This window comes from Dama dama, chromosome 10 (assembly GCF_033118175.1).
Source record: "Dama dama isolate Ldn47 chromosome 10, ASM3311817v1, whole genome shotgun sequence".
In the NCBI taxonomy this organism is placed as follows: domain Eukaryota; kingdom Metazoa; phylum Chordata; class Mammalia; order Artiodactyla; family Cervidae; genus Dama; species Dama dama.
In genome coordinates this window covers 32,661,544-32,687,303 of record NC_083690.1, presented here as the reverse complement: position 1 = coordinate 32,687,303, position 25,760 = coordinate 32,661,544, and the positions used below count along the sequence as shown (strand labels likewise).

General features: G+C 46.1%; 1 long non-coding RNA gene across 1 annotated transcript in view; it reads left to right on the top strand.

Annotated features, from left to right (window-relative positions):
- The window catches only part of LOC133063693 (uncharacterized), a 454,338-nt gene extending 432,302 nt beyond the window's left edge, over positions 1–22,036 (top strand). The window contains exon 7 of the long non-coding RNA XR_009694474.1: positions 22,000–22,036. This is a non-coding gene — a long non-coding RNA (uncharacterized LOC133063693). The remainder of the gene's footprint in view (positions 1–21,999) is intronic.
- The last annotated feature ends 3,724 nt before the right edge of the window (positions 22,037–25,760 follow it).

Sequence of the window (25,760 nt, the reverse complement as noted above, 5' to 3'; positions counted from 1 at the left end):
GCATCCATAGGAAGATGTGGATGGCATTAAATATTTACTAACATTTGGATCACCATTTTTGTATCTTTGTTAATTTTGCTACTTTGCAAAACAAACAAAAAAAGAAGTGGCCTCTTACATTGTGGTACATTTCCACCCACCCCCACCCCCATTTCTGGTGTGGCTGTTCATTGTTTTCAAATTTATTTGTATTTTTTGTCTTGTGGGAGAATTTAAGTGTTTTTAAAAAAATTTTAAATCTAATCTGTAGAAGATAATTACATAGTAAGGACATTGTCATATTTGTTGCAAAATATTAACAATAAATTTAACTAAAAACTGGAGATTGCCTTAGAGAAGCCTTAATACTGAAATAGCAGGTTAGAAGAAGTGAAGTCTGTACCTGCGAGAAATAAACATCTCTGCTGTCAGTTTACTCTATTTGCCTAATTTTCCAGATTTTATCTCATGTGTATGTGGCTTTCTCCTCACCTCCTCCCCACCCTCCATTTTTGAGGTGTGACTCCTCCTGTAAGTGGGATTTAAAGTATAAACACATGGTGATCACCTTTGATCCCATCTTCATCTCTCTTTCTTCCCCCTCAAGACTCCTTTTACACATTAAGTATCAGAACATGCACAGGACAGCCCTGTGAACCATCTGCCACCAGAGAGACAGCATTTGAGAAGAAGTCATGTATAGATAGAGGCTGTCTCCTGTCTCTTAAATGAGCACATCTTAGATTCTGTCTGCAGTATCAACCAGAAACTAAGCTCAATGTCCAGGCCATTTAAGTGCATAAAATTAGCATTGTGTGGTTGAAGAATTCCCCCGAAGGGACTAGGAGGAGCTTCTCTCCATGAATATCTCAGTGGAATACTTTATATGGAATGGAGGGGAAGTGCAGATCATACCATTAAGCAAGGCAGAATGCTAAAGACAGTGACATAAAATATTTGTACAAAATCTGTTTTACATGGCCGTATTCTGCCACATGAAAAAGCTACCTGCTCATTCATTCATTCATTATTCATTCATTCAACACACAGACACACACACACAGCACTTCCTGTGCAGGCAAATTGCAGGTATGTGCAGGGGTAGATCAAAGGCATGGTTCCTATTGCAGCTCACAGTTTAATAGAGGAGACCAGACAAGTAAATAAATATTGGTGCACTATAACCTTAATGGGGATTCCCTGGTGGCTCAGACGGTAAAGAATCTGTCTGCAATGCAGGAGACCAAGGTTTGATCCCTGGATCAGGAAGATCCCCTGGAGGAGAAAATGGCAACCCATCCCACTATTCTTGCCTAGAGAATTCCATGGATAGAGAAGCCTGGAGGTCTACAGTCCATGGGGTTGCAAAGACTTGGACACGACTGAGTGACCAACACATGAACATAACACGTATAACCTTGATGATGACCTTTGCAACCTAACAGAGCTCAATTAGAACCCTAGCCTGGGGGACCTCCCTGGTGGTGCAGTGGTTACAAATACACCTTGCAATACAGGGGACGTGGGTTTGATCCCTGGTCAGATAACTAAGATCCCACAGGCTGTGGAGCAGCTAAGTTCACTCACCACAACTACTGAGCCTGAGTGCCACAACGAAGGAGTCCAGGAGGCCTAAGGAAAGATCCTGCACGCAGTAACTAAGACCCGAGGCAGACAAATAGATAGATAGATAGATACTTTTTAAAAAAGAATCCTAGCCTGGGAAACTCACTGACTCTGTGATCTTGGGCTTAAATTTTCTGAGACTTCAATTCATCATTTGTGATATGTGGATAACAACATCTATCATTAAGGAGTTTCCACCAGGATTAAATGCATAATAGCAACTTCAGGGACTGTATTCAAAAGGCACTTAATAGATGATTGAAAACTAAGTTATGTCCAAAGTACAATGGTAATTCAGGAAGGATGCTCAACAAGAAAACTCATCCCAAAGAGAGGATATTTAAACTGGATTTTGAGGGAAATATAAGAGTTTGCTAAGTAGGTAAGGCAGAGAGGCAACTGCAGACTAGAGAGATGAGCATGCACATTATCTGAGAAGTACAAAACTACAACCAACTTGGGCCAATATTTGAAAGGAGGCATCTGGTGAAGGTAGAAAGTCACCAGAGGAGTGGCTGATTTGGTGTTAGGAGGCTTCACATAGGGTTATGGTCCATGAACTAGTCCATTAGGTTGAGCAAGCCTAGGCACTCTATTTTTGTCCATGTACTGTCACAGGCTTATATCTTCAGAGACTCACATTAGCCCAACTCCTGATAGACTGAGGTATAACCAGAAAGCCTATGTAACTTTTCATTGAGAATTCTAGCTAATAGTAAGGATGGGGTGCTTATACCAGCACCTTGTGTCCCTATACACAAAGCACAGAAAGTGGCTTCTCAGCTAAGATAGCCTGAGGTACACTTCTCCCTAATAAGCAGGGTCTAAGGGATGTTAGTACTCTCTCTATCTCCTGGACAGACATGTCACCAAGGTCAAAGAATGCCTCCCTGAATCTTTGCCATGCTGATCAATGACTGCCCCTTCTGGTTGAAAATAGAACCCAAACTTCCTGAGATTGTCAAGCCATTCATTAGCTGTTGTTGTTCAGTCACTCAATCATATCTGACTCTGCAACCCCACGGACTGTAGCACACTAGGCTTCTCTGTCCTTCCTATCTCCTGGAGTTTCCTCAAACTCATTTCCATTGAGCTGGTGATGCCATCCAACCATCTCATCCTCTGTCATCCCCTTCTCCTTCTGCCCCCAATCTTTCCCAGCATCAGGGTCTTTTCTAGTGAGATGGCTCTTTGCATCAGGTAGCGAAAGTATTGGAGCTTCAGCATTAGCTCTTCCGTGAACATTCAGGGTTGATTTCCTTTAGGATGGACTGGTTTGATCACCTTGCAGTCCAAGGGACTCTCAAGAGTCTTCTCCAGCACCACAATTTGAAAGCATCAATTCTTTGGCACTCAGCCTTCTTTATGGTCTAACTTGCACATCCGTACATGACTACTGGAAAAAGCACATCTTTGACTGTATGAATCTTTGCCCACAAAATAATGTCTCTGCTTTACAATATGCTGTCTAGGTTTGTCATAGCTTTTCTTCCAGGGAGCAAGCATCTTTTAATTTTGTTTAGACATTCATTTAGGTGTTGGTTATGTCTTGCTTGCATCTGAAGGACAGTCAGTGCCCTGTAGATGACCCTCTGTGTCTCGTTCTAAGCCTTGTGCATCACTGAATGTACACTTACTGGAACAGTGTCTGTCCACATTGGCACTCAGCAAATATGCCTAACAAATGAACAAGTAATCACATTCACTCCACTCTGATTTTATACCAAAACTTTCAGAAGGCTATCTTTTGGCTAGCTTGGGTGACCTCACTCTTGACCTCTTTTCCTCCATATACCTTTTATAACCTGCTGGACCTAGAATTTAGAGAATATGAGGGTGGGGAGACTGATGGCAGACGGAGGGCGAGAAGGTTAGGTATACAGACTCCTGTATTTTAAGCCAAGGAATGACCATCAGAGGCCTAAGCTTATTGTTCCTTCCTGGTCTTCACAGAAACAACTATCTTTTTTTCCATGTTCAGTAGTTCTAGCTTCTGTAACAGATAAACTCTGAATTGTAGAGTTTTTAACATTATTAAGTTGGATTTTCACTCACTCCTAATCCAGGGTGTGTGTTTGGTGGGTGTCTTCCATGCAGTGATTCAGGATCCAAGCTCTTTCCATTATGCTCTGCCACCCTTGAGAGCAGTAGTTGTTGTTCAGTTGCTAAGTTGTGTCTGACTCTTTGCAACCCCATGGACTGCAGCACTCCAGGCTTCCTTGTCCTTCCCCATCTCCTGGAGTTTGCTCAAACTCATGTCCATTGAGTTGGTGATGCCATCCAACCATCTCATCCTCTGTCACCCCCTTCTCCTCCTGCCTTCAATCTTTCCCAGCATCAGGGTCTTTTCCAGTGAGTTGGCTCTTTGCATCAGGTGGCCAAAGTATTGGAGCTTCAGCATCAGTCTTTCCAGTGAATATTCAGGGTTGATTTCCTTTAGGATTGACTGGTTTGATCTTCTCGCAGTCCAAGGGGCTCCCAAGAGTCTTCTCCAGCACCATAGTTCAAAAGCAGCAATTTTTTGTCACTCAGCCTCCTTTATGGTTCGATTCTCACATCCATTCATGACTACTGGAAAAAGCATTGCTTTGGCTATATGAATCTTTGTCCGCAAAATGATGTCTCTGCTTTTTAGTATGCTGTCTAGGTTCGTCATAGCTTTTCTTCCAAGGAGCAAGCGTCTTTTATTTTCATGGCTGCAGTCACCAATTGCAGTGATTTTGGAGCCCAAGAAAATAAAATCCGCCACTGAATCCAAGCTTTTTCCATCTACACTCTGCCACCCTTGAGAGAAGTACTTATATATATATATATATATATAAATTCCCAGTCCAGTGGCATCAGTACTATGCAGCACATGTATCAAATACTCATTCCTGGGTCCTCAAGCAGATTCTCTTGGGATGGGGCCCGGCCATCTGTGTGTTAACAAACCATCCTGGCAATTGTGATAAACACTGATGATTTAGAACCACACTGCCAAAGGAAGGGGCTTCCCTGGTGGCTCAGATGTTAAAGAACCTGCCTGTAATGCAAAAGACCCCAGTTCAATCCCTGGGTCAGGAAGATCCCCTGGAGAAGGAAATGGCAACCCACTCTAGTATTCTTGCCTGGAGAATCTCATGGACAGAGAAGCCTGATGGGCTATAGTCCTTGAGTTGCAAAGAGTTGGAGACGACTGAGCCCCGAAGCACGCATACTAAAGGAAGGTGCCGTAGTTTTGGTGACTTGAGTTGGAATTTGTTCTGAGGAGATAATGTTGCTATGAGAAATCAGAGGCAGTAGGAATGGTAACTGTGCCGTTATTTAACAATTTTTGTGTGTTCCTACTGTGTGTCAGACCCCACGTCAGGCACTGTAGATACACTGATAATCCTGTCGGTGATCTATCACTCTTCTCCTTCAGATACTTTGGATTAAACAGGCTTTCATTGGCTTCCCTGGGCACTTAGACTGTATTCCAATTAATAGATGTTCAGGCAATGAATAGATATTTATCAAAAGAAAATGATGAATGATGAGTGAGTCATTTTGCCCTCTTGGGCTACTGATTTCTCACCTTGGAAAAGAGGGCACTGGATTGCCAACTTAATCCCTTGGGTGCCTTTCAGATGTATTCTAACAAAACACATCTCTAATATTTGGGAGGAAATCCCCTTGGTGGGTAGACTTCTTGGCTCTTGCTGCTGCCTAGAGTCACAGACAATGTTTAAAGGAACATTCTGGGGACTTCCTTGGTGGTCCAGTGGTTAAGAATTCGCCTTCCATTGCAGAGGACATGGGTTCAATCCCTGGGCGGGGAACTAAGATTCCATACGCCAAGTGACAACTAAGTCAGAGCGCCACAACCAGAGAGAAGCCTGGATGCTGCAACCAAGAACCATCACACGCCCATGAAAATCCCACATGCTGTAACTAAGACCCCACACAGCCAAAAAATAAAATAAATAAACAGAGATTCACAAATTAAAATAATTCTTAAAAAAAGAAAAAGAGAGAGAATGTTCTGGTTCAAAGCCCATCCACCACGAGAAAGGGGATTTCCTAGCTTAAGATAATAGTAATAAGGTTAAAGGTAATAATAACTAAAGTTGACAATCCGTGGTCACTGCCTAAGAAGCAGGCATTTTACGTGCATTATTTTACAGAGTCATCACAACCTCTGTGGTAGTTACTATGGTTTATCTATCATAGAGATCAGGTTACCAAGATTGAGATGTTCAACAAATTGACCAAAGTCACGCATGTAGTCAGTGGTAAGATTGGGATTCCAGTTCAGGCTTTGTGTGTTTCTAAAGCCTGGGTGCTTAACTTCAAGCTTAAACTGTGAAACCCACTTTAAGCTTATGACAATGGAAGTAAACCCAGAGGCTATGGTGGGAAGGAACTGGATTAGAGAGGGAAGAATGTTCTTTATTAAAGCTTCTGTAGCATATTGAGAGCAGATGTGAGGAGTAGGGAGAGAGAGAGAGAGAGAGGCCCTTTGGAAAAGTTTCGCAGGAAGAATGGAGTTTCTATACCCGACGGAGCCAGGTTCAGGCATTTACGTGCCCAGCCTACAGACTATATGGCTTTGGACAAATCAATTAACCTTTGTGAGCTTTACAAGCATGTGGTCTGTAAAAGAAGGGTGATGCCTTTAATGACTGTCTCACATGGCCATTAGAAGGTCCAATGAAAATAAGATGGTGCACATAAAAATGGTACCCATGGACGGTGTTCTTAGAAAGGAGGGCTGTGTTCCAGACCTTCACACAAGCCACGGACATTGTCAGGGCAGGTTGGAAAAGGAGATACAGGAGGCGGGCTTGAGAATTTGTACAAATTCCACAGAGAGATGAGAAAAGAACAGTCAATGCAGAGAAAGACTAGCTTGGACAGAGACGTGGAGGGGTGTAGCAACACGATGTGTCTGGCAAGTAGAAACTGACTTGCTTTGGTGGGAGAATGAGATGCAGCTGGGGATGAGCAGGAACTAGGGACAGAGACAAACAAGGCATAGCAATGCTTCTGATAGTTCCCCCAAGAATGAAGTACCAGTGTGCTTACATTGAAATGAAAACAAAAAAAAAAAATTTTTTTTTAAATAACGTACATATTTTGACCGTACCATGCATCATGTGGGATCTTCGTTCCCCAACCAGGGGTCAAACCCACATCCCCTGCAGTAGAAGCTCAGAGTTTTAACCACTGGGCCACCAGGGAAGTTCCCCAAATAAAAACATTGCTGAAGTGTAAGTGAGAAGACGTTTTGTGCAAATCCTCTGCAAGCTCCAGGGCACCAGTCCAAACATTAGTTATCCTTCTGCTACCGGTATTGTCAAGTTATGGCAACCCGAGGCCTCACCATCCTTGAAAGACTGCGTGTCATTTCAAATTGTCACAGGAAATGCTAAAAGGAGGGGGGGGGGGGAAGGATCTAAGGGGAGGAGGGAAGCCATCTCCCTCCAAATTGAGGATGATTTATTACCGTGAGTAATCAATAGTAGTAGGTCCACATCAATTTTATATCTAATTTAAAATTTTGAGGTCTCAATGTGCTCATTAAAGAATATAATGGATTTACATATTTTAATTATGTTTTATGGATTGTGAACATAATGTAATTAAGAGACTTTTCAGGAGGCATGATGAATGAACAGGGTGGCCCAGCATATGGCTGGAGACGCCACGCTGAGTGAACTCGGGTGAAGTGGAGACCAGCCCAAGGGCTGATGGCCCGGGTCAGAGCATCAGGACGGTGTTCACAGTGATGGGAGCCTAGTGATGCTCCCTCTCTGGCCCTTCTCGTGTCTGTCTCCCCCTCCACACCTTCTCTGCTGCTGCCTGAATTTATGGCTCTATCAGCTCTTTTATTTTATTTTTTTAAAAATATGGTTTAAAAAAAACCCCAGACATCCCTTGTGGTCCAGTGGTTAAGAATCTGCCTGCCAATGGGACATGGGTTCTATCCCTGGTTGGGAAAGATCCCACGTGCCAACTAAGGCTGTACATCACAACTACTGAAACCTGTGAGCCCCTAGAGCCTGCAAGCTGCAATAAGAGAAAGCCCGCAAAGATGACCCAGCACAGTCAAAACTAAAACAAAGAAAAAAAAATTTTTTTAAAGCCCCATGTAACATAGAACTCTTGGACAACAAGGAGATCAAACCAGTCAATCCTAAAGGATATCAACTCTGAATATTCACTGAAAAGACTGATGCTGAAGCTGAAGCTCCAACACTTAGGCCACCTGATTCAAAAAGCTAATTCACTGCAAAAGACCCTGATGCTGGGAAAGATTGAGGGCAAGAGGAGAAGGGGACGACAGAGGATGAGATGGCTGGATGGCAACACTGACTCAGTGGACATGAATTTGAGCAAACTCCAGGAGTTGGTGAAGGAAAGGGAAGCCTGGCGTGCTGCAGTCCATGGTGTTGCAAAGAGTCAGACACACTTAGCCACTGAACAAGCAACAACATAGAACCCACCATCTCAACCATTTCTAAGTGTACAGGCGGTGGTGGTAAGTATATCCACATCATTGGGCCACAGATCTCCAGAAGTTTTTTCATCTTGTAAAACTGAAACTCTGTGCCCATTAAGCAACAAACCCTTGTTCACCCCTCCCTCCAGTCCCTGGCACTTACCCTGCGACTTTCTGTCTATGAACTTGACTATTCTAGGTGCTTCGGGTAAGTGGAGTTACTCAGTATTTGTGTTTTTGTGTGTGACTGGCTTATTTCACTCAGGATCCTGTCCTCAAGGTTCACCGATGTTGTAGCCACTGACAGGATTCCCTTCCTTTTCAAGGCTGAATAATTTTTATTCGTTGTATGTATATGCCACATTTTCTTTATCCATTCTTTTCTTTCTTTTGTCTCCTGTGCCCCAAAGCGCATGCACGATCTTACTTCCCCAACCAGGGATCAAACCCCTGCCCCCTGCTGTGGAATCTCAGTCTTAACCAAGGAACTGCCAGGGAAGTCAATATCCATTTATCCTTCGGGGGACGTTTAATAGCACAGTTCTCTGCATGGTTATTATGCCTCTCAACTTGCCCCCAGCCTCTATCTCAGGGTGACTCACATCAGCCCACAGAGGGCCTTTCTAGGATGGCCACGTCACTCCCCGATTTAAAATCTGTTGATGGTTGCCACTCTTTAGCGTGGTTTATGCTGCTCTATGGCTTTCCCAGTGGCTGAGTGGTTAAGTAAAGAATCTGCCTGCAATGCAGGAGCCACAGGAGATGTGGGTTTGATCCCTGGGTCAGGAAGATCCCCTGGAGAAGGGCATGGCAGCCCACCACAGGATTCTTGCCTGGAGAATCCCATGGACAGGAGAGCCTGGTGGGCTATAGTACATAGGGTTGTAAATAGTCATAGTCAGACATGACTGAAGCAACTTACCACGCACGCACGCCTGCATGCTGCTCTCGCCATCTGGCTCCTTTGCCTGCAGTTCTGACCCCCTTCAGCCACGCAGTCCCCCTCTCCAGGCTCAGCCACCTCTACCCAACATTCATCATTTTCATCCTCATTTGCACCTTCATACTTTTGCACATCTGATGTCTGTGCCTGGAAGGACTGAGTCCACCACCTGTGAGGCCCTTCTGGATTCACCAACTTCTAGGTCATCTCCTAACCAAACCGAGAAGAGTCTAGGACAGGGGTTGGTCAACTATGGCCAATGGGCCAATCTGGCTCTCTGCCTGTTTTTATAAAGTTTTGTTGGGACCCAACCACGCCCAGTGTTTCATTGTTTATGCATTATCTGCAGCTGCTCTCCCACCATAATTCAAAGCTCTTTTTTCTTTTCCCTTAATTTTTTTTTTTTTGGCTGCACCCCGTGGCATGTGGAATCTTTGTTCCCCAGTCAGGGATTGTACTCACATCCCTTGCAGTGGAAACACAGAGTCTTAACTGCAGGACTGCCAGGGACGTTCCCAATTTAAACCTCTTTAAAGAAAACATTTGCTGACCCCTGCTCCAGGCCATCTCTTATGTTCAAATCCATCTTTGTTATTTCCTACCTATGACCTTGGGTAAGTCAACATTTCTGATATGGGATAATGGTGATAATAATTTATAGCTTTGCTTATTATTATTACTACCACTTTCCAGCTGTATTGTGAAGACTGAGCTAATATCTATATAGCCTTTGGCACACAATTACCAGCATGGTTGTTAAGGCCGCGAAGGCATCTATTTTGGTTTGTAGTCAAAAACAGACCCAGCACAATCCCAGGCAGTGGCTTCAGCCCAGACTTTTCTTCTCTCGAAGGCAGCGTGGCAAGTAGAGAGTGTGAACTCTGGGATTTAAAAATTAGGGTCCAAAATTCAGATCACACCTATTTTTAAAGTGAACTTGGGAAATTTCCTGGTGGCTCAGATGGTGAAGAAACTGCCTGCAATGCGGGAGACCCAGTTTTCAATCCCTGGGGCGGGCAGATCCCCTGGAGAAAGGCATGGCAACCCGCACCAGTATTCTTGCCTGGAGAATTCCATGGACAGAGGAGCCCGGAAGGCTATGGTCTGTAGGGTTTTAAAGAGTTCGAAATGACTGAAGCAACTGAACAGGTCCATTATGGGTGAAAAGCCTACCACACAGGGCAGCAGAAAGCAGACACTCCGAAGAGGGCTCTTCCTTTCTTCCTCCTCCCGTCTGATTTCTAAGGCTGAAATTCACAATTCACGGCTCTCTGATCGCCTGCTTGCCTCAATTATCTTTACGACATCCTTCTGCCTTTGGAGTGAATCCTGAATGGGCTCTTGGGCTATGCCCTGAGAGTGCTCCCTCTACTCCACAGTCCTGTGCATTTCACTGTTGCTTCTCTCTGGGAATCATCTAGTCATTTATATTCACCTGCAGAATCTGAGCCATTTCCCTTCCTGCCAATTACTATTGGCCTCTAGGGGGAGCTCAAGACTTCATCATTCTTACTGGCCTGTGTCAAAGGCAAAGATACTGAGTCAGAGTCCGCTAACATACTTGTAAATACCTTTTGAATGAAGGGAGAGATGCAAGGCGGGGTGGATGTCAGGGAAGAGGGTAAAGCTTAGCTTCTGAAGGCTTTTTCTCAGTTAAAGTATGTTTTGGGGATTTTCTTTTCTTTGTTTCATGTTTGGCTCTGGGGGCACTCATTTGAAGGTGTTCCTCAACTTGGATGGAGGCATATCCACCCTTTATCCTGCTCCCGTTCCTCATTAGAAACATGAGTGCTAAAGAACAGCCTGGTGAGCATGGGTGCTCAGGCTACTAGCTACTCAAAAATGTGTGCAGAAACATTCCCAGCCCAGAAACGTTTTCTTCCTTTTCTTTGCCTCAGATCATCTTTAGCATGGGAGGTCTTGTGAGCCAGAAGTGGCATCTTACAGAAAAGAGAACAAGTTGGCCATTGAGCCTTGGGTCCTTGTTCAATTTGAGCAAAAACATCCTGTAATACAGAAACTGTCTAATCCAGTTTATCTGGTGGCTATGCTGGTGTTTGAGAACATAAGTTCCAAGTAGAAATAAAATGTTTTATAGAGCCTGACATTTTCTTCTGTCTCCTGAGGATTACTCGAGCCATGGTTCTTGGTTGGTCAAGGACTTAGGGTACTGATCTCTTAGCTCACTTATACTTTTTGTTGTCTCTCACTATCTTGGAAGAAAACAAAAGGATGGTTCTATGGAGGGGGGATCATTGTCACAAGGGCACCAGGGAAACAGGTAAAGTCAGAACTGGGCTTTGAGTGGGAAGAGGGGATTGTCAAGTGGAAGGTAGGGGAGAATCATCCCGCCACATGGGAACAGCAGGAACACAGGTGGGAGTTGTGATGAAGACTGGGACAAGAAGTATTGATGCGAAAGACGATTGCCCCTTGGGATCTAAAGGAGTCATGGGAAATAAAGCTAGAATGGAATGGCTTTCACATCATGGTGAGGGTAGTATTCATCCTTTCAACAAGTAGTTTTTGAGCATCTATCATGTAAAGTGGGGGCTTTCCTGGTGGCTCAGCCATAAAGAATCAGCCTGCAATGCAGGAGATGAAGGAGACTTGGGTTCGATCCCTGGGTTGGGAAGATCCTCTGGAGGAGAGCATTGAAACCCACAACAGTATTTTTGCCTGGAGAATCCCATGGACAGAGGAGCCTGGCGGGCTATGGTTCACAGATTGCATAGCATTGCCTTCAGGTTGGACGATACTGAAGCGACTGAGCACACACGCATCAGGTATAATGTTCTAGGGGCTGTGAGTATCTGAGTAAGTGGGCTCATTCTTTGCCTCCAAGGAGTGTGAATTCTACTATACAATCTGTGGGTGATTGCATCCATCCTAGGGTATTGAGGAGCAATTGGAGACAATGTGATGTCAAATGGCTATGGGATCAGAACTCTGGTTCATAAACATTGTTGATGTTGGTGGAAAGGATGGACTGGAAGAGGGTAGAGATTCAGACATGGGAGTCGGGAGGGAATTGCAAAGCCAGGAAGAGGAGCTGGAAAGAGGGCTGTAAGAAGTAGCACTCAGGGACTTCCCTGGTGGTCCAGTGGTTTAGACTCAGTGCTTGCCATGCAGGGGGCACAGGTTCAATCCCTGGCCGGGGAACTAAGATCCCACATGCCATGTGATGTGGCCAAAAAGTAAAACAGAATCACACCGCTCAAAAATTTTAAAAAATAATAACAATTTAAAATTTTTAAACAAAAGAGGTAGCACTCAGAGAAGGGGGAGCAGGGCTGAGAGTCTGCGGGGGGGCAAACGGAGGGAGGGAAGCTTCAAGGAAGGAGTGGCTGAAGGTAGCAGATTCCATGGAGAGAGCTGATCCAGAGACAGGTGGAAAAGACATTGGTGGTTGAGTTGGTGATGATGTCATCATTCTTGAGGGGGCAAAGACCTTATTGTCGCAGCCTGAGGAATTGGGGAAATGAGGGTAACAGGGACACTGGAGAGCTATGTCTTCAAGAAGTTGGGTAAGGAAGGGAGCGGGGTTTAGGCTGGTGGCTGGGGGGACAGGAAGAAGTAAAGGTAGAATTTTTTTTTTTTAATGGAAAGTGACTTGGAAAGCACTGCCTTTAATGGAAAGCATTGCCTTGCTGATGAAGCCTGTTCAGTGTCACCAAGTGGAAGTGTTAATCAAAACATTTGTTTTCTCCAGTAGGTCTGCTCCATGGCTGGCAACAGCAGTCAGAGCAAGGTTCTCAAGGGACATCTTGCTCTCCTGTCTAAGGTGTTATGATACGTGGCAAGAATATCTGTAACACTGTGATATCTGGGGTGTTGGATACGCTCTCTGAAAACAATATTTGTTATGCAGAAGAATGGCCTTTATCACTAATGGAAATCAAGACAGATGGAAACCCTGCTTCTTGACTTTCATGGTCATCTAAATATCTTCCTTGTATTATGTGACAGTGGGCCAGCACTTACTCTGAGTCTTAGTGTCCTTATTTAGACAATAGCAACAATATGTCTCTAACACTTTGGCCACCTATTTCAAAGAGCGAAATTATTGGAAAAGACCCTGATGCTGGGAAAGATTGAGGGCAAGAGGAGAAGAGGGGCACAGAGGATGGGATGGTTGGATGGCATCACGGACTCAATGGACATGAGTCTGAGCAAACTCTAGGAGATAGTGAAGGACGGGGAAGCCTGGCGTGCTGCAGTCCATGAGGCCGCAAAGAGTCAGCATGACTTACTGACCGAACAGCAGCAACAGTATGTCATCACAGGATATTCTGGAGACTCAGATTCTGCACCATTAATTTTCTTGGAACCAGCACAGTTAGAGACACTCAATAACCATTAGCCCTCTCTTCCCCACACCCTCCTGGCATGTGATTGCCACGCATTTGATGACTTTGGCCTGAGCCAACTCCCTTAACAAATGTTTCCACCTTAGATTGAAATTAATTCAAAGACAGAGACCAGGAACGCATCCTGTAAGGGACTGAGAAAGTGGCATTAATTTTGTAAATTAATAAATATGCAAATGGAAGCTTTGTATGGAATCGGCTATATAAGCAGGAAGTAAATTGTGTTGTAAATTATGCATTGCCATATGGAGCGGATCCCCTTGACTTAGCATGCAAGGCAGGGAACGCCGGAGCGGACCCTGCTGTAATGGTTTCTGAGAGTGACTGGCATGCTGGTCCAACAGCAGCCCTGGGTGCTGAGTCACGCAGCTGGCTCCGGGGGCGGGGAGGGGGCAGTGGAAGCCCCGCAGTGAGCAGGCTGCTACCCTGACCTAGGGACCGAGAATGATCTAGGGACAACCACCCTGCTGCCACCAAGAGGGTGGGCAACCTTGAGCTTCTGGGGGACAGCCCCCAGTGTACCGAGCACTCTGCCTGAGGTTACAGGCTGGGAGGGCTTTCCTGGGCTGCCAGAGCCTTGGCTAATGGCATCACAGTCCCAACTCTGAGGCAGGTGTGACTGGCCTGGGGAGACGTGCCTGGCTGCTGGATTGATCCATCAATCATGAAGAAACAAATAGTCTGAGAACCGTCCAAGTGTTCCACGTCGAGCTACAGAGAGGCTGGCGGGCAGCGCTTCCCTCGGATGACGATTCAGCAGAATCACCCAGGGAGCTTTTCAAAAATAGATTCCTGGGCTCCTTGTTCCAAAATTCTGCTGCAGCAAATCTGGGCTGGGACTTAGAAGCTGGTTTTCAAGCTCCCAGGTAATTCTGGTTATCAGTTATGCTATGCTGTGCTTAGTCGCTCAGTCATGTCTGACTCTTTGCAACCCCATGGACTGTAGCCCGCCAGGCTCCTCTGTCCACGGGGCTTCTCCAGGCAAGAATACTGGAGTGGGTTGCCATGCCCTCCTGCAGGACACCTTCCCAACCCACGTCTCCTGCATTGCAGGCAGATTCTTTACTGTCTGAGCCAAAAGGGAAGCAATGATCAGTTGGGTTGCGGGGGTGGGCACTGGGAAAGATAAAAGGCAGGAGGAGAAGGAGATGACAGAGAATGAGATGGTTGAATGGCATCACTGACACAATGGACATGAATTGGAGCAAACTCTGGGAGATGAAGGACAGGGAAGCCTGACGTGCTATAGTCCCTGGTGTCGTAAAGAGTTGAACATGACCAAGCGTCTGAACAACAACAAATGGGTGCAGAGGAGGTTCCTTGTTGGTCCTGGCCTTTGAGGGTCTTATTTTTTTTTTTTTTCTTTTTTTATTATTATTATTATTTTTTCCAGTGGGTTTTGTCATACATTGATATGAATCAGCCAGAGGAATCGGGTGGAGAGGGAGGTGGGAGGGGGGATCGGGATTGGGAATACATGTAAATCCTTTGAGGGTCTTAAACTTCATTGAGAAGGCATGGATGGGCTACCAGACCCAATCCTTGTGTTCTTCTTTCTCTATAGCTCAGTAGATGCGCAGACAGTGTGCCTCAAGGAGACATTTCTAATAGCTTGGCAGGTTTTCCGGGAAGGTTTCAGGGGGCTCTAAGACATGGCTGGCTCTGAGAAACAAGGAAGGAGAAGGCAGAGGAGCAGTTGAAGATGGAGAAGCCCGTTGCCATGGGAGATGGGAGTCAGGCCTTTTCCTCTGGTGTGGGGACACGCAACTCAGAGCTGGACCTGGCTGGTCTGGGATGCCGGTTGAAGATGAGTTTGTCGCCTTTGGGGGTTATTTTATTGATGATTGTTTTTCCTATGGGTTTGCTAAATAGTTGTGCCTCTCCAGGTGTGACCAAGACCTGTGTACCCAGGGCCTGGTGTTTATAAAGCTCTGTGAAGATGCTCAAGTGATAGTCTACACGTTTCAGGCCCAGAGCTCACACAACCCAGAATAATTTGGAAAAGAGCTCATTTATCTTACATGATGGTGATACATTAGACGGAGCTGTGGTCCTAGCACACTGATTTTCTCTTTCTCTCTCAGCCTTCTTCTCAAAATAAAGTCTCTCCATTCATCCTATCCTTCACCTCTTCTTGTCCCTCATCCCTCCTTTTCTCAGGATGAGAATCAAAGGTTGGTCTGATAAGGATGAGGAAGCAATAAGACTGGCCCCGCTGGTAACCTCTTTAAAGTCCAAGGGACTCTGGAAACTTATCATGGTGAGCCTTGTCCCATCAACTACAATGATCATCAGGGGGACTTCCCTCACGGTTCAGCAGTTAAGACTCCTTGCTTCCAATGCAGCAGGTGCAGGTTTGAATCCTGGTCAGGGAACTAATCCCATGTGCCATGAGACCAAAAGTAAATTTAAAAAAATAAAATGAAAGGCTTTAACTTTTTTAAAACTTTAAAAAAATAAATAAAAAGAAAATACAAAATTTAAAACTGTGAACACCAAAGTTGCCCACTGAACCTTGGATGGTTCTAGATACTGCCTTGCAGCCGTGGCTCTCGGGAAGAGCAGGTCAGTTCCCCTGGGGAAGCTTCAGAGATGCACATTCCCAGCTCCTTGGATCTGCTAAATCCGAAGCTCCAGAACAGGGCCTGGGACTCTGCATTCTCAGGTCTCCCACTGGGGTTAGGATGCGGCTCATCCCTCCACATTTCTGCAATAGCTCCCTATGGGCTGGCCTGGTCCAGTCTCAGGCTCTCTACGTGATGGAAAAACTGTCTCAGTTTTAACACTGCATGGAAACAATGCCTCAGCAACCACGCTCTTAATGTCATTACAAATCAGCCTGACGTGGTAAAAGCGTGGGCTTCATGGTCATGGCAACGTGCTAGGGAATCTTGTTTGCTTCACGTTCAAAGCTGTGTGACTTTGGATGTAAGCCTCAGTTTCTCCATCTGTAAAATGGGAATGATAAGAAAACTGATCTTGCAGGGCAGCTGTGAGTGTGAGAGGAGGCAATACATTCAAAGGCAGAGGGGCTGGAAGAGATGATTCCATGTTAGCAAGTGTCGTCCTGAGCCGAACATGCCTCCCTGGGACTCGTGCTGAACCCAGATGATGGGTCTGTCCTCTGGGCCAACCCTCCTCCACTTAGCACATCCTCTCTGGTGCCTGTGACCTCGGCCCCATGGATATGTGAGAGCCGGCTGTGCTTGCCAGCCCTGGGGGTATCTCATTTTACAGCTGGGCAAAGCCCAGCAGGCAAGGTTTACGTCTTTGCAAAGTCACGCAGTTACAGAAATGTCTGGGCAGCATGTGGCAAAATGGTGTTGCTATCTGCACCACATAGATGATCATGCCTTGCTACTAATCTCTCTCCACTTCAATCACGTCTTAGCATTTACAAGGGGCTTCCACGTCCATCAGCTTGTTCACCCTCCTGACACCTCTGTGCAGGGTGATTCACTGTGGAAATGCCAGTGCCTCACACTTGGGTAGCACATTGCCCTTTTCCAAGCACTTTCACACGCTTAATCTCACCGGCTCTTCCTCACGCCCTCAGGAGAGAGAAAGGGGAGCAATGACTAGGGGAAGAAGTCAAGGAACAGACAGGGCAAGTGCCGGCCCAGAGCACGCAGAGCAGCGATACATCAGGGCCCTTCAGTGACCCTTGGCATGTCTTTCTTCTCACGGGTCTCTGGATCGTGTGACCTCTTTTGCCCTTTCTGGGATGTTAGGATGAAACTAGCAAATGGCACATGAAACCACTGTTTTCACTGAGCTGAGACATTATATCCTTCCATCAAGGTCAAGGTCAAGATCTAGCCACCACATCACACCTGTGCGCACCTGCTGAGCAGCACAAAGCCCCAGAACAAGCACTCGGGGCTCCTGGGGCAGACGGGATGGTGGCCGTGGCTCGGGTCCAAGTCCGAGCTGAGCACTCCTCTACCGAGAGGAGGTCGAGAGCCTCGGCCATCTGTGGACTTCCTTCCTTCTGCCTTTTGCTCATGGGGAGATCCTGAGCTTGGAGCCGGTTGTCCTCTGTTTAATGAGCGCTGCTCAGGCCTTGGCTGGCCTGAGATTACCCAAGGGAAAGAAGAGACCCGAAATCCGGGCAACCTCATGTTCCTCCCAAGTCACAGAGAGGGACGTTTGTGAAAGGACGCAATCAGCACGTGTGGTGTGGTCTGTAGGCTCAGGGGCTGGGATGGGGGACGGGAGGCTAGGGCACGGGTAGAACCACTGTACGGGAGTATTAGTCTCTCCTTCTTGTATAATTATGGGTTTGGCAGTGTCTTCTGTAGAGTGTAGGACTTCCCTGGTAGCTCAGATGGGAAAGAGTCTGCCTGCAACACAGGAGACCTGAGCTCGATCTCTGGGTTGGGAAGATCCCCTGCAGAAAGAAATGGCAACCCACTCCAGTATTCTTGCCTGGGAGATCCACCCTGAACACTGTGTGTGACGTGAGGGGTTGGGGCCGAGGAGGCCATGGGGAGCCTTCTGCCCTGGCCCCTCCTTGCACCTCCAGCTCCGCCCGCTGACTGCTCCTCTGCAGATCTGGGCACTCAGGCCTCACACCCCAGCATCCATCCCCCTAACTCAGTGCCTCTGTGCACGTCTTGTTTTCCCTGTCTTAATGCTCTGTTACTTCTCCAGACCCGGAGAAACCCTATTCCTCACCCAAGAGCCAGCTCTTCCGTCTTTATCCTCAGCTTCCAGGTCGCTCAGCACGTCCTAGTGTCTGTTTGCGTGACTCTGAGCCAAGGCTGGGGCTGCTGCCTTGTCTGTGTCTGCACCTCCAGGGCCGGCATCCAGTAAATGTTTCAATGTTGGATGAACGGATGAACGAGTCAGTAGGTGAATCCATGTGGCATGTGGACCTCTGAGGATAAAGGCCAGGAACTATTTCTTCCCAAGGCAGAATTACAATACCTGGAAATTCTTCATCTTCTCTTCTTGAAGTCCCAAACTATGAAATTTCCGACAAAAGTCTTGAGGTTTTATTTCAGGCAGGATTCTGAATGATACTAACAAAACACCTTCAAGGACAATGGGGTGTCACTTTAAATCAGTTCTAGCCAGTGAGCTGGCTGCATTAGGTCCTAGGGGTATCCATTGCTCCCAGGGGATGATGTACATGCATGCGTGTCTGTGTGTGTGTGTGTGATGGAGGAGCAGCTGGCAGACAGGCAACCAAGGCTTCCTACAGGGCTCTTAAGAAGAAGCACTATATTTATACCATGATCTGTTTTCTATACTAAGAGTTCAGCGCCTCCATCAATCCACTGCATATTCCAGTCAATCAAACCCAAAGCTGGCGGGAACAGAGACAAGAAAAGCTACATCAATGGCTTGATTCATCTAGTGACAGTGAAGGTTTTTTTTTTTTTTTTTAATTGGAGACTAATTACATTACAATATTGTGGTGGTTTTTGTCATACCTTGACATGAATCAGCCATGGGTGTACATATGTCCCCTGGTCCGGAACCCCCTCCCACCTCACTCCCCATCCCACCCCTCTGGGCTGTCCCAGTGCACCGGCTTTGAATGCCCTGTTTCATGCATCGAATGGACTGGTCATCTGTTTCATATATGGTAATATACATGTTTCAATGCTATTCTCTCAAAACATCCCACCCTCGCTTTCTCCCACAGAGTCCAAAAGTCTGTTCTTTATATCTGTGTCTCTTTTGTTGTCTCATATATAGGGTCATCATTCCCATCTTTCTCAATTCCATATATATGTGTTAATATGCTGTATTGGTGTTTTGTTTTGTTTTTTACTTACTTCACTCTGTATAACAGGCTCCAGTTTCAATGAAGGAAACTAAAAGCAAGGTGAAAACACAGCCTTCAGAATGGGGAATGGGAGAAAATACTAGCAGATGAAGCAACTGACAAAGAATTAATATCAAAAATATATAAGCAGCTCATGCAGCTCAATAACAGAAAAATAAACGACCCAATCAAAAAATGGGCCAAGGAAATAAACAGACATTTCTCCAAAGAAGATATACAGATGGCTAACAAACACATGAAAAGATAGATGCTCAACATCACTCATTATCAGAGAAATACAAATCAAAACCACAGTGAGGTACCATCTCACACCGGTCAGAATGGCTGCTATCAGAAAGTCTACAAACAATAAATTCCGGAGAGGGTGTGGAGAAAAGGGAACCCTCTTACACTGTTGGTGGGAATGCAGACTAGTACAGCCACTATGAAGAACAGTGTGGAGATTTCTTAAAATACAGGAAATAGAACTGCCATACGACCCAGCAATCCCACTGCTGAGCATACACACCAAGGAAACCAGAATTGAAAGAGACATGTACCCCAATGTTCATCCCAGCACTGTTTACAATAGCTAGCACATGGAAGCAACCTAGATGTCCATCAGCAGACGAATGGATAAGAAAGCTGTGGTACATATACACAATGGAATATTACTCAGTCATTAAAAAGAATGCATTTGGGTCAGTTTTAATGAGGTGGACAGTGAAGGTTTTAAGTGTCTTATAATTCTCCCAAAATATTGGAGGGCAATCTGTATTAATATTTATGCCTATATCCTATCTACTCTTGTCACTGAAACATTAAGGGCTCTGGGTCACCACATGGGCCAAAAAGCCTCCTTGTACTTTCCCTTGGAGGTGAGCACTGTGGGCAGTTTCTCTGAATTAACTGGCTTCTTCTCAACCCAGCACCCCCAGCAGCTGTTGGGAACAGCACCCCTTTCTTGGGGTCCAGAGCTATTTCGAGTTCTGCTAGGGTTAGCTGTTCTACTCTGGCTGGTGCAGCTGATCTGATCTGAGTCTGGCGGACTCTCATCAGGAAGATTTCCCAGACAACGTTTGAGAAGAGAAGACACTGGATGAAGATGGAGTCCAGAATCTTCCATCTCACTAGACTGTTCTTGGTAGGCCAGTCTCAGATGATGTGGGCAGCCACCAGCCCCACATCCCAGAAGACACAGATCTTGTGATGTGATTCCAACTTGTCATGAACCCAGAGGCCATGGAGACTGTTACTTTGATAGACTACATTGTTTCCAGACCTTTGTAATCTGTGTACAAACTTATTTTGGGAGACTCCATCCTATAATATATAAAAATGTACCCAGATCCCACAGGAAACACACACACATATGTTTGTATGTACGTCATTCAAGATCGAGTGTGTTACAGTTGTATCACAGGTGGCGCTAGTGGTAAAGAACCTGCTTGCCAATGCAGGAGACTTAAGAGAAATGGGTTCGACCCCTGGGTCATAAAGATCCCCTGGAGGAGAAAATGGCAACCCACTCCAGTACTCTTGCCTAGAGAATCCCATGAAGAGAGAAGCCTGGCGGGCTACAGTCCATAGGGTCCCACAGGGTTGGACTGAAGCCAACTTAGCACATATTTAATTAGACACATTAATGTTTGACTTTCTAGTTTTCTTTCCCCATTTTGAAACCAAGAGATCTTTTTCAGGCACAGCTATGAGGCTCTATGGGACTTTTTGTCTCTCACCAAAGTATTTCTATGGAATATTTCCCAACATGAGCATCTATTGTTTGGCCAAAAATTTGTTCAGGTTTTCCTATAAGATGTTATAGAAAAACCCAAAGGAATTTTTGACCAACCCAGTATGTGTGAGTCTAACCCCAGGCTCTGCCCTGCGGAATTGCTTGTACTCTGATCGGCTTCCCTCTGGGTCCACAATACACCTTCTGAGCTCTCCCCCAACCAAAATCCCAGAGCAGGCATCCACCTCTTTCATGTCACTCCAGACCTCCCTCTTTCATATTATCCATAATATACTGGCAAAACACGTCATATAGCAACTCCTGGAGAAGGAAATGGCAACCCACTCCAGTATTGAAGCCTGGGAAATCTCATGGACAGAGGAGCCTGGTGAGCTACAGTCCATGGGGTTGCAAAGAGTCGGACACAACTGAGCAACTAAACAACAACTTGGAAGCCTGGAAAGAGATTTCCTTTTGATTCTCAGACATGTCTTCTGTTTTCAACAATCCCCTTTACGAACAAACACATGCACACACATGCACACCCTCTCCCCTTTCCATCATACCAATTAAAAATTTTGCTTTACACAATCATAGTTTTGATCTTGGATTCCATTTACATTTTCTTTAAAACAATCTGATTTGCCTCAAGGTGACATGGATGACTTTGATTGACTGCTATAAGGCATCTACAACAGAGTGTAGAAGAGAAAAACACAAAAGGGAGTGTTAGGAACTGAATTATGTCCTACCCCAAAGTCAGATGCAGAAGCCCTAACTCCTGCCGACTCTCTTCAGTTGCTCAGTCACTTCCAACTCTTTGTCACCCCATGGACTGTAGCCCGCCAGGCTCCTCTGTCCATGGGATTCTCCAGGCAAGAATACTGGAGTGGGTTGCCATTTCCTTCTCTAGGGGATCTTTCAGACCCAAGGATTGAACCCATGTCTCCTGCACTGGCATTTGGAGACAGGGCTATAAAGAGGTATCTTGGGTTAAATGAGGTCCTAAGGGTGGAGTCCTAATCCACTAGGACTCATGCATGCTCAGTCTGGTGCCTGGATAAAAGACACCAGTGACTACTCTCTCTCTCTGTATTTGCACAGAAGAAAGGCATGTGAGGATAGAATGAGAAGATGGTCATCCGCAAGCCAAGGAGAGAGGCCTCCAGAGAAACCAAACCTGCTGGCACCTTGATCTTGGACTTCCAGCCTCCAGAAGTGTGAGCAAATAAATGTCTACTGTTTAAACCACCCTGCATATGGTATTTGGTTATGGCAGCCATAGCAGCCTAAGAATTGATGCTTTCTGATTGTGGTGCTGGAGAAGACTCTTGAGAGTCCCTTGGACTGCAAGGAGATCAAACCAGTCCATCCTAAAGGAAATCAACCCTGAATATTCATTGGAGGGACTGATACTGAAGCCAAAGCTCCAACACTTTGGCCACCTGATACAAAGAATTGACTCATTGGAAAAGACCCTGATGCTGGGAAAGATTGAAGGCAGGAGGAGAAGGGGATGACAGAGGATGAGATGGTTGGATGGCATCACTGACTCAATGGACTTGAGTTTGAACAAACTCAGGGAGATACTGAAGAACAAGGAAGCCTGGAGAGCTGCAGTCCATGGGGTTGAAAAGAGTCGGACATGACTTAATGACTGAACAACAAAGTGTGTGTGCATATGTGCTAAGTCATTTCAGTCATGTCCTATGTCCAACTCTTTGTGACAACCCTGTGGACTGTAACCAGCCGGGCTCCTCAATCCATGGGGATTCTTCAGGCAAGAATGCTGGAGTGTGTTGACACGCCCTCCTCCAGGGGATCTTCCCAACTCAGGGACTGAACCCGCATCTCTTACTTCTCTTGAATTAGCAGTACCACTTGTACCACCTGGGAAGTCTGAACAACAAAGCCTCCTAACACAATGAGTATTTTAAGATTTTATCTTACTCTGTTGGTGACATGTGCTCAGTAAACCTCGTATCTGATGTGGAAGAAGTTCATTGAAATGAGAGCAATTTTTGCAGGGTGGGGGGCTGCTCAGGGTCTTCCTTGCAGCATGGGGTCTTCTTGTTGCAGTGCATAGGTTTCTCTCATTGAGGTGCATGGGCTTATTTGCCCCACGAGTGTGGGATCTAGCTCCCTGTCCAGGGATCAAACCCTTTTCCCCTACACTGGAAGGTGGATTCTCAACCACTGGGCCACTAGGGCAGTCCCTGAAATGAAAACAACTTTTAAAGGGACCAAATAGGAGACCTATTTGAAAGGATGTCAGGACTTGCTGGGGCTTCCCGGGTGGCGCTAGTGGTAAAGAACCCACCTCCCAATGAAGGAGACATAAGACAGGTTCGTTCCCTGGGTTGGAGATCCCCGGAGGAGGGCACAGAAACCCACTCCAGTATTCTTGCCTGGAGAATCCCATGGACAGAGGCGCCTGGAGGGTTACAGTCCACAGGGCTGCAAAGAGTCAGACACGACTAAAGCGGCTTAGCTTGCAGGCCCGTGGGACTTGCCGACTTAGCTGAAACTGGCAAGCAGAGCTCCTCCAGACTCTGGCCTCCCACGTGGCGGCCACCTGGAGTTTTCCAATCTGTAGATTTCACCTGCGGGCCTGAGTGCTGAGTGAGTGTTCTTCGCACTGGTGGGTCTGCCGTGGTGACTTCTGCTCTGCTGGAGTGATGTCAGCATGTCCCCAGCGTCTTCATTCCCACGGGTCACTGGTTTGTGGTTTGAAAGTTAAATCACAGCCCCGGATGGTGGCCAGGTGTGGGGGCTCCCGTTCCACCCTCCTCCTGCTCTCCCTTTTCTACCTGTTTGCTTACTGATAAGCTGAAGTGCTCACTGCTGCGTTTCCCAAATAATCCAGCAAGTCCTGGAGATTTATTTTAACAGTTGATTACAAGACTCAATGTTGAACTTGTGTTAAAAAAAAAAGAAATATTTGGAATCTACCTAAGTATCTGTTATCTCAAAGGAAGTCTTGACTCCTCCAAACAGATACTGTCACAGGCAGAAAGGGGTGGAAAATGCCTATGTAGATAATGTACTATCTATACAGAGGGAAGTATGCAGGGCTGCCCCCCTCCCACCTGAAGAAGACATTGCTCCTGACCCGAATGTATCCACTGATGGATGTTGTGACCTCTGTCTAGTTACTTAATGTCAGACTCCCTGCTGATCCAGCAGTTAAGAATCCACCTGCCAATGCAGGGGGCACGGGTTTGATCCCTGTTCTGGGAAGATCCTACATGCCATGGGGGTACCTAAGCCCGCGCCCCACAGCTACTGAGCCCATGCTCTAGAACCCCTGCTCCGAGACAAGAGAAGCCACCACAATGAGAAGTCCACACTCTGCAACAGAGAGTAGTCCCCGATCGCCGAAACTACAGAAAGCCCGTGTGCAGCAACCACAACCCAGCTCAGCCAAAAAAAGTAAAAAATGTTACTTAACCTCCCCAAACCCCAGTTTGCTTATTTTCCCATGCGGTAAAAAGACACGACTTAGTGACTGAACAACAACAACAAAAATCACATAACAGAGAACTTTCCATCGCGACCATGTTTAAGTGTACAGTACAGGAGAGTTAACACGTGACTTCTCCTGCAAGAGCTCCAGAACTTTTCCATCTTGCGAAACTGAAACTCTGTCCCCACTAAACAACTCTCCACTCCCCTCCCCCGCCACCCCTGGAAACCACCATTCTCCTTTCAGTTTCTAAGAATTAGGCTACTTTTTTCATTATTAACTGTCAGGGGCGTGTGTAATTTCCTCGGTTCTGTCTCGTCACAACAAAAATTAAGAAGCAACGGACGTTAAAGTCCTCAGCTTGGCACAGCTCTCAGACAGTGTTACAGCTCCATGTTACAGCTGTTTTATTTAGAAAAAAAAGGAAAATACATCCTCGAGGCGTGAGGGCATGCTGACCCAAAAGACGCAAAGAGAAGAGAGAGAGAGAGAGAGAACGGGAGAGAGAGACCCCCGGCCCTTTGGCTCCTCGTTTTATATGTTTTTTCCTCTCCCTGGGCCTGCCCTATGTACTTGGGCTGGCCAGGAGTGCTGTTTGTTCTACCTGAGGGCCTTGCTCTGGTGGTCCTCAGACCTTCCTTTGTTCTATTTTCGCGGGCTTTCCCCTTCCTTGTCTTTTAGCCACCGCCCTTCTGGACTCCTTTTTCCTATTCTAACTACCTCACGTTAACCATGTGCTAAGTTGCATCAGTTGCTTCTGACTCTTTGCGGCCCCATGGAGTGTAACCTGCCAGGCTCCTCTGTCCCTGGGATTTCCCAGACAGGAATACTGGAGTGGGTTGCCATTTCCTCCTCCTGGGGATCTTCCCAACCCAGGGGTCAAACCCACGTCTCACGTCCCCTGCATTGGTAGGTAGGTTCTTTACCACTAGTGCCACCTGGGAAACCACCTGTGACCCCCATGGAATTGTCTAGGCCAGAATACTGGCGTGGGTAGCCGTTCCCTTCTCTAGGGGATTTCCCCAAACCAGGAATTGAACCCACGTCTCCCACATTGCAGGCGGATTCTTTATCATCTGAGCAACTGGGGAAGCCTATTATTAACAATTCCCATCTATGTAGGGCTATTTAGTCAAGTGCTATAAAACTGCTTTGGAAGCTAAGTCACTCTGAATGCCAGGAATTGTTTCAAACCTAAGCCAAGTTTCTCGTGGTAGGTGAGGATAATCTTGAGATAAATTATCAGCTGGCTTAAAAAGCCTAGCAGTCTGGTTATTTTTGGGATGTCCAGAATTCTGATTGTGCGTATACCTTAACAATTTTCAGGAGAACTGGAAAAAAAAAGTATTGAAAGGATATATACAAGGGGGGGATTTTTTTGTTTAAATACAGATTACAT